This window comes from Lemur catta, chromosome 13 (assembly GCF_020740605.2).
Source record: "Lemur catta isolate mLemCat1 chromosome 13, mLemCat1.pri, whole genome shotgun sequence".
Classification (NCBI taxonomy): domain Eukaryota; kingdom Metazoa; phylum Chordata; class Mammalia; order Primates; family Lemuridae; genus Lemur; species Lemur catta.
Window position 1 is genome coordinate 64739428 of NC_059140.1, and position 9744 is coordinate 64749171.

At 36.6% G+C, this 9744-nt stretch overlaps 1 long non-coding RNA gene and 1 pseudogene across 2 annotated transcripts in view; both read left to right on the forward strand.

Annotated features, from left to right (window-relative positions):
- The window catches only part of LOC123649312, a 43446-nt gene extending 35024 nt beyond the window's left edge, over window positions 1-8422 (forward strand). The window contains exon 7 of the long non-coding RNA XR_006738961.1: window positions 4905-8422. This is a non-coding gene — a long non-coding RNA (uncharacterized LOC123649312). The remainder of the gene's footprint in view (window positions 1-4904) is intronic.
- Window positions 3229-8422, forward strand: LOC123649085 (annotated as a pseudogene). Its single transcript, XR_006738868.1, has 2 exons — window positions 3229-3292; window positions 4809-8422. The product of XR_006738868.1 is annotated as a cAMP-dependent protein kinase type I-alpha regulatory subunit-like (transcript).
- Window positions 8423-9744: the final 1322 nt, after the last annotated feature.

The following is a 9744-nucleotide window of genomic DNA, read 5'->3' on the forward strand; positions in this document are numbered from 1 at the left end:
CTTTTAAGAGCAATAGTAATTTAATTTAGAAAGGTAGGTTTGGAACCTGAGAAACAAAACTGGGCTAAAATAGAATAAAGAAACTATTATTTTGGAGGTCTAAAAATCTATTTTGGGGAAAGGTGTTTATCACCAAAACAGGTCTATAGTACAGATTTCTAGTCAAACCCTCTGTTATGCCACTTTTGTTAGCATTTTAGTGGGTATTGCATCCTTTGAAAAGTTAAAATAGGAAATAGACTTAAAAGTAAAGCTTCAGGTACTAATAGTTATACCACCATTCCATTTTTTAATTAATGAGTCTTAGATGTGTTTAGATACCGCCAAAGCCCAAGGAATTTGGAGCTTTAAGAATTGATAACTTGTTCTTTGTAGAAAGTTCTACCTAGGTATGACTTCAGGAAAAATTTGTAATGATTTTAAAATACTTCCTATGTTCTATTCATTAAGAAACTAAATTTCTTCAGTGTAGTCTTTATTTCCAGCAATACCAGATGGTCTTGGTTTCTGTTTAATTTGAAATCTATAGGTAAGGGTTCAACAAGTTTCAAAACTAGCATGCAAGTTCTTCATCTGTTTAGGTTAAATTAAACTCTTGCTATTTTTTTGTTTTCTTTTGTTTTTTGAAACCAGAGCTCGCTATGTTACCCAGGCTGGTCTCCAACTCCTGAGCTCAAGCAATCCTCCTACCTCAGCCTCCTGGCTAGCTGAGATTATAAATGTGCACCACAGCATTTGGCTAAACTATTGCTATTTGCTAATTAAACTTAGTACGTGGCTCATGTAAGGCCACATGTATAGCTGTGACCCAACTAGAGTGCCTTCAGAGAATGGAAAAAATATGAGGTGTTTCAATGTCATGAGGAGTGGCTGGAGGTACTGAGAAGCTTGCTTAAAAAAAAAATCTTGAGATTTGTTTATTATTTATTGCACTGCAGAGCAAAACTGGGGGGATCGAGTTTCAGGGAGGCAAATATAAAGTCTAAAACAAGAGCTTTCTACTAATTATGGATGTGTGCTTTATAGAAATGACTGCCTTAAAAGGACCTTAAAATTGGTGAAATAGTAAAAACACTTAAGATTTAAAAAACATCTTTTGAAATGAAAATCACATCAGCTTGAACAAATCCTTGGTTTAAAAAATACAAGGCATTTGTGCTTGTTAGCGCAATGAGAACATTTGACTAGAGAAAATTAGGGAAATTTCTGGATTTATTTCAAAACAATTTTTACTAGAAAGGAGCATAGTTTTAACAGAACTGACATTTACCCAAAAAAGGTACTCTGAGAAGCTCAAAAATCAAGGTTCCTATTAATAGAGGCATGTCATTTGCCTGAGACCTATGAAATAACAATGTTAATGAAAATATTAGAGCTAGGAACATAACTTTTAAATATTTCTAAAAGCTTTTATAAGTTAGCATTTGTCTTGAAGAATTTCTTGAAGTTGGTTGGAAATCCAGTATAGAGCTGGATCATTAAGTAGTCATTTCCCTCTTAAGACTTCAAAGGAGAATAAAGGTAAAGAATTTGGATAAACTAACACGAAGGAATCACTTCCACAAAAATGTTTAATCATACAGTTTTGATTTGGGGAGAATTGAGTTGTAGTGTCCACAGGGCGTTCTTTGATTGTATTCTAGGATGCTTGGACATTATCAAGACTACAGAGCCAGAGTGTGGGTTTAGAATTACCACTCTTGGAATTCTCTTTCTATAGTTAAATATAGAGGAATTTAGCTTCAATTGGAGGTTTTCTCACCAAACTATGTACATAATAGGTGCTCAGTTATTTGTTAAATGGAGTGTTCCCAGAAAAGTCAATCTCACTTTGAAGTTGCCAGTCGGTCTAGTTGATTCTGGTATCAAATATGCAAAAAATACTCAATTCTGTATTATCTTTGCCAGTCTTTTGAACCTAAATCATTGTTGAGACTTGATTAAACTATTATAGCTTAGTCAAGATTATTTTCATGACGTCTTTTAATGTAGACTCCTTAGTTTTTAGTTCATGTACTTTTCAAAGTTCCCTGGCTCTCTTCCAAATTATGTATGACATTCTTGATATGAGAGAAAATTATAAATACAATAATGAACATGAGCCCTGGCATATTTGTTAATATTTGGCCCTCTGGGAAATAGGTCAATAAATTTTTATTCTTCATTTTGGGTGGTTATTTTAGTGAAAATGACTGAAATCAATCAAATCAAAACATTTTAATACCTACCTGTATAGAGCTGTTGATTTTTCTAAAGCATATATGGAAACCACTCAAGCTTTAGATGCTATTATTAGCAGTAGAAATAATAACTGCTAAAACATTTTTACATTTATAAACTCATTTAATCCTTGCAACCACCCTATGAGAGAGGTACATTATTATCTCCAAGTTACAGGTAAGGAAACCGAGTTACAGAGAAATAGTATGCCTACCGTCACGTAACTAGCAAGTGGGGGAGTCAGGATTCAAGCTCAGATGGTTTGATTGCAAAGTTCGTGGCCTTAGACATATCTAATGCCTCTTCCTATAGCCAACAGGAGGCTAGAGAGACAAAACTACATAAATATTAAGCCATAAAATGCTTGAAATGATAGTGATATTTTCCTTTTAGGTAGCACTTTTAGTCTTACATCATTGTCTTGTTTAATGCTCATAACCATGATAGCCTAGATCTTTTCATACTGTACTAACTACTTCCATTGCAGTAGAAATCAGGGACACGGTGAGATTGGCTTTCCAGAACTTATTTTAGAAGAGAAAATATTAAAGAGCAAGAACAGACCAACATTTCTTTTTTTTTTTTTTTTTTGAGACAGAGTCTCACTTTGTTGCCCAGGCTAGAGTGAGTGCCGTGGCGTCAGTCTAGCTCACAGCAACCTCAAATTCCTGGGCTTATGCAATCCTACTACCTCAGCCTCCCGAGTAGCTGGGACTACAGGCATGTGCCACCATGCCCGGCTAATTTTTTTCTGTGTATATTTTTAGTTGTCCAGATAATTTATTTCTATTTTTAGTAGAGACAGGGTCTCGCTCAGGCTGGTCTCGAACTCCTGACCTCGAGCAATCCACCCACCTCGGCCTCCCAGAGGGCTAGGATTACAGGCGTGAGCCACCACGCCCGGCCCAGACCAACATTTTTACAACTTATTTTTTTTAATGTCTTTAAGATACGTTTGTATGCAGAAACACTACACTAAGCACAAATTATCTTCTCAAATAATTCATGATGGTACTGCTGTCTGACTGCCAAGGAAGTATGCATTTAGAAGTATGTTTCAGTGACAATGGAGGTGGGGTCCTGCACGTATTGTGGTCCATGGATATACATGCAAATAAATGAATTTGATCAGAGCCTTTAACATAATAGCATAATACCCCCCTTAAGAAAACTACTTTTGGGCCGGGCGCGGTGACTCACGCCTGTAATCCTAGCACTCTGGGAGGCTGAGGCTGACGGATTGTTTCAGCTCAGGAGTTCAAGACCAGCCTGAGCAAGAGCAAGACCCCGTCTCTACTAAAAATAGAAAGAAATTATATGGACAGCTAAAAATATATATAGAGAGAAAAAATTAGCCGGGCATGGTGGCACATGCCTGTAGTCCCAGCTACTTGGGAGGCTGAGGCAGGAGGATTGCTTGAGCCCAGGAGTTTGAGGTTGCTGTGAGCTAGGCTGACGCCACGGCACTCACTCTAGCCGGGGCAACAGAGTGAGACTCTGTCTCAAAAAAAAAAGAAAACTACTTTTGCCCAACTGTTCAGAGTAAGTCAATATACAGGTCATACTTGGTTCTTTGTAAGAAATTAAAGCACCAAATATCAATGTCATCTGGCATAAGGATACTGTCCATCTAGATGCTCATCAAAATCTAGGAGAGAAAATATACCTTTTACAGCCAAAGGCTGTAGACCAACCAAATTAATAATACGTCCAAATTGTAAACTTATTTTAGACATACCATTAGATTTTATGTCAGTTTAAAGGTTTGGACTTCTGGCAAGGTTTAATAATCACTAATTTCATTTTGCCTATCATAGAGCAATTGTAAGTAGCATAGTAAATTCCTATTCAGCCATCAGAAATTTTCTTATGTATCACTCTAGAAGGGCAACACCCTCCCCTTTATACACACATACGTGAAAAATTAATAACTCCCTTTTCTGTATTATTATTGCTTATGTTACATCATACTGTGATTATGTTCTTCTGTATTTCTCTCCTATTAGCCTATAAGCCTAAAAGGCTTGAGCCCAGAGACTGTCTTAGTGAACTCTGCTCATTTGTTGACTAGTATGGTAAATAGACCTGGTAACCTCACATGCCACTCAGTAATATTAATTAATTAATTAATTCCCTTATTAGGTAAAATACATTGATACATTATTAGTACATTAATACACTGTATCATTAAAATACATTAGATAAAATACATTAAAATACAATATTAGTATGGCTCCTCAATTAAAAGCAACTCATTGGTCAGAATCAGAAATTCTGTGTTTTCAGTGGGATTCTCCTGGGCTCAGGTCAAATTTATTTATAGATCATCATCAGCACAATTTCATGGATCAGAAAGAAGGAAAGAAATGAGAAGCATGAAAACAGTACTTGGCCAAGTGCAGAATATAGTTTTATGTGTGAAGTCTTTGTAAGGGCTCTTTATTTCTCATTGAAATGACTTGCTAGGTGAGGAATAAATTTTACCTCCTAGGTAATAAGGACAAGAGAAACATTGACAGTATATCTGATGTTAATCTTAGAAGTCTCTTTAGCATACGAAAGCTTCATTCCCACATGTTCTTTCTGAGAATTTACAAGAAAGCACCATGGAGGTCAGGAATTCCAGTTAGTTTTGCTACTAGCTCAAGAATTAGAGTTTTTAAAAATATTAAGTTCTATCGCAGAGTGGAGCAGCGCTGGAAGCGAAGCGCTGAGCGAGCTCGGCACGAGGCAGCCTCTCCCCTCGCCCGCCACCCGTCCCCAGAGAACCGTGGCATCTGGCAGCGCTGCGGGCAGTGAGGAGGAGCGCAGCCTCTGGGAATGTGAGCTCTATGTCCAGAAGCACAACATTCAGGCACTGCTCAAGGATTCTATTGTGCAGTTGTGCACTGCCCGACCAGAGAGACCTATGGCATTCCTCAGGGAATACTTTGAGAGGTTGGAGAAGGAGGAGGCAAAACAGATTCAAAATCTGCAGAAAGCAGGCACTTATGCAGACTCAAGGGAGGATGAAATCCTAACTCCTCCACTCAACCCAGTGGTTAAGGGTCCGGGGCGACTAGGTGCTATCAGCGCTGAAGTCTACACAGAGGAAGATGCTGCTTCATATGTTAGAAAGGTCATACCAAAAGACAATGGCTGCTTTAGCCAAAGCTATTGAAAAGAATGTGCTGTTTTCACATCTTGATGATAATGAGAGAAGTGATATTTTTGATGCCATGTTTCCAGTTTCCTTCATTGCTGGAGAAACTTATTCAGCAAGGTGATGAAAGGGATAACTTCTATGTGATTGATCAAGGAGAGATGGATGTCTATGTCAACAATGAATGGGCGACCAGTGTTGGAGAAGGTGGGAGCTTTGGAGAACTTGCTTTGATTTATGGAACACCTAGAGCAGCTACTGTCAAAGCAAAGACAAATGTGAAATTGTGGAGTATTGACTGAGACAGCTAGCTATAGAAGAATCCTTACGGGAAGCACATTGAGGAAGCGGAAAATGTATGAGTTGTTCCTTAGTAAAGTGTCTATTTTAGAATCTTTGGACAAGTGGGAACGTCTTACGGTAGCTGATGCATTGGAACCAGTCCAGTTTGAAGATGGGCAGAAGATTATGGTGCAGGGAAAACTAGGGGATGAGTTCTTCATTATTTTAGAGGGGTCAGCTGCTATACTACAACGTTGGTCAGAAAATGAAGAGTTTGTTGAAGTGGGAAGATTGGGGCCTTCTGATTATTTTGGTGAAATTGCGCTACTGATGAATTGTCCTCGAGCTGCCACGGTGGTTGCGCGTGGCCCCTTGAAGTGCGTTAAGCTGGACTGACCTAGATTTGAACGTGTTCTTGGCCCATGCTCAGACATCCTCAAACGAAACATCCAGCAGTACAACAGTTTCGTGTCACTGTATGTCTGAAATCTGCCTCCTGTGCCTCCCTTTTCTCCTCTCCCCAGTCCATGCTTCACTCATGCAGACTGCTTTATTTTCCCTATTGCAGCACCAAATGGCCACTGGCATTGCAGCTTCTTGTCTGTTTATAGTAAAAGTTGCTTTTATTGCACTGTTTTTAATTTGGAGCATTAACCGAATGCTCGTACACAGTTAAATAAATAGAAAGAGTTCTATAGAAACTTTGCTGTTATTGCTTCTCTTTGTGCAGTGTTAGTGTTCCACCTGGGCAGTGAGTGCCATGCTTTTTAAGGTGAGGGCAGATCCCAGCGCCAAATGCATTACCATAGAGTAATGATATAACCGTGCAAGATTTTTTTTTAAGTGACATAATTTTCCAGTTATAAGCATATTTAGACTGTGGCCATATATGCGGTATTTCTTTGTAGAATAAATGATTTCTCATGAAGCTCTAAGGATTAGGAAAAATGGATATAGAAAAATCTTAGTACAGTAGAAAGACATCTGCCTGTAATTAAACTAGTTTAAGGGTGGAAACATGCCCACTTTTGCTAGTTATAAGATGGATATGATTGGTTCAGTTTTTTTTTCCCCTTTTAACCAGAATTTTTGTTTGCCAAGCTAATTTGCCTGGTTTTGTTTATATCTTATTATTAATGTTTCCTCTCCAATTCTGAAATATTTTTAGGTGTGGCTATCTATACCTGCCTTTTGAGTTTGAAACCAAATCATAAACTGTAAATATTGGGTTATGATTTAATTACATCTGTCCCAGCTCCCAAATTCTGATTAGACCTTTATCCAGCTAGTGCCAAATATCGATCATCAGATGCTGAATTGAGAATAAGAATTTGAAGTCTACACTCTTGATTGTTAACTTAGAGCTTTTGGTTAGTGTACAACCTTCAGTTGACACCAGTATAATCTCCTATGCTCATTAAACTCTGATTCCAGGAGATTAGATTTGCTGAGACTAGATATAAATGGGATAAATGTCATAACAGAGAAGTGAAGGTGATTTTGCTAAAGGGAGAAATGTCAGGTAGACAAACTTCAGTGTGCAGAATTTTTCCCCACTAAATTCACTGGGATGTGAGATTTGGGAAGAAATTTTTATTACTTCGGTTTAGCCTTTTTTTCCTCCTTTTTATGTCAACTAGAATTTCTGGTGGGTTGCGGGTGGGATAGGATGTATGTGTGTTGTTTCAAATTGGTCTAAAAGGCCATCCTGCTGGAAGTCCTGATTTCCTATCTAGCATTTATTTCTCTGGCAGACTTTTTTGAAAGTAAACTTGTGTTTTGAGTCTTAACTGTATTTCAGTATTTTCCAGCCTTACGTGTTACATTATTCCAATGATACCCAATGGTTTATTTTTATTATTGTTATTTTTTTAAACAAAATTTCACAGTTCTGTAATGTAGGCATTTTTATTTTCATTGTGATTTATATATAACGTAGGGTTATTTGGGAGTGACCGTAAGCGTTTTCCATCTGTGTGCATCTGGCTCTGATTATTGATCCCCTTTCTTACCCTTTCCCAGGTAATTTAAATCGGTCATGGTAGATTTTTTTCCATAGATTTGAAAAGATTTTAGGTTGTTACTAAGTTTAAAGCATAAATCTGAGAAAGAGGTTTTATTTACATTTTAGTATGGAGTAGAAAGCCACCTTGATACAAATTTCATTTCCAAAATAATCTATATTCAATGAGGGTTTTCTGATCTATACTTTGTGTTTAGCTACCTTTTTTATTTTTAAAACATGAAAAATAATGTTCTGATAAGCTTAAAGCTTGATTTGATCTTTGTTTAAATGCCAAAAATGTACTTAAATAAATTACTTAGAATGCCATAAAATTGCACAGTTTCATATATGTATATAATCATGTTTATGTATATTTAGATACAATGCTTTCTAAATGAGTTTTACCCAAATGATTTGGCTTGCTGTTTAACTCCCTTTTGTAGTTTTTAATCTAAGAAATTTTAAGATAAGTCTAAATTTAAAAGTTATCACATTTAAAGCTTTATCTTTGTGCAATCTAAGTATATGTGAGAAATCACAATTGGCATAATTTGTCTTAGTTGATAGTCAGGGCTTTAGAAGCCATTATTTTTGGGCTTGGTAAGTGAATTGATGAGATGTGCTCTAGAAAGTATAGATGGCCAATGGACCATTTTGTACTGTTTCCAGGTTACCAGTCTGATTATACTGTGTGTGCTAATATACTCTATTCTTTTTGTTATAGCTTGTCTTAATGGTAGGCCAAGTAATAAAAAGAGATGAAATAAAAAAAATATATATTAAGTTCTTTATAAAGTGTTAAAAGTATTTAATGGCTGCTTTTTCCATTTTGTCATTCGTCTGATTGACCTTATGGTTTCTCTACGGTTGATTAAGACAACTTCAAAATCCAAGGCAACCTTGCTTTGCCTGATGAATTTATATTGGTTTGTATGTTAAAATCCAGCTAGAACAGCAGCTTATAACTTGCTGTCTGTTTCTACCTCATGAAAAAACTGTTTTCACTTGTATCTCTCCCATCGGGATCATAGGGTGTGACCTCTCTTCCTAGTACTGCATTTGTGTTCTTGATGATTTCCCAGACTCAGCTCTACCTGCCCACCCACACCCATGGTACTCAGTCCTCTAGATCCTGCCTGCCTAAATCCATAGCATTCAGATGCTTTGCCCTGCATTGGGAAATCATCTGGACTCTACATTTGTTTGGAGGCTTAAGTATATTTCCAAATTAGACCTTCCATGGAGAGGTCTAAAGTTGAGAATTCCCTTTTTTTTTTTTTTTAGCTAAGTTTACTTTTCATCTTGTTTCATTTCCTCTCTTAGTATTATAATCTTTTTATATAAAATTGTGCTGCTAAATTTTCATAATTTTAATTTATTAAGTAAGAATGTATAATTTTATAATTTATGATATCTAATATATTTAACATAATTTCCTTGCATATATAAGGAAAACATTAAACTGAAAACATACCTGATACATAGTAGATGTCCAATATCCATTAGAACTAATATTGAATGATTTAATAAATCTGATTTAATTAACATGGTAATTTTATAAGGTAAGTCAGAATTTTTAAAAGTCTTTTCTTTTTTTTTTTTTTTTTTTGAGACAGAGTCTCACTCTGTTGCCCAGGCTAGAGTGCCATGGCGTCAGCCTAGCTCACAGCAACCTCAAACTCCTGGGCTCAAGCGATCCTTCTGCCTCAGCCTCCCGAGTAGCTGGGACTACAGGCATGCGCCACCGTGCCCGGCTAATTTTTTCTGTATATATTTTTAGTTCTCCATATAATTTCTTTCTATTTTTTTAGTAGAGATGGGGTCTCACTCTTGCTCAGGCTGGTCTCGACTCCTGAGCTCAAACGATCCACCCACCTCGGCCTCCCAGAGAGCTAGGATTACAGGCATGAGCCACCGCACCCAGCCTAAAATTCTTTTATCAATAAACAGCTTTATAATTTAGAGCCTTCTGTTTTCAGTGTTTGCTTTTAATATTCAATATTTTCATATTTAATTTCATTTCAAAAGATAAAAGTTCTCATAGAAATAAATTTTTTAGATTAAATAATTTTTTTATACTATTTTGATTCTGTTT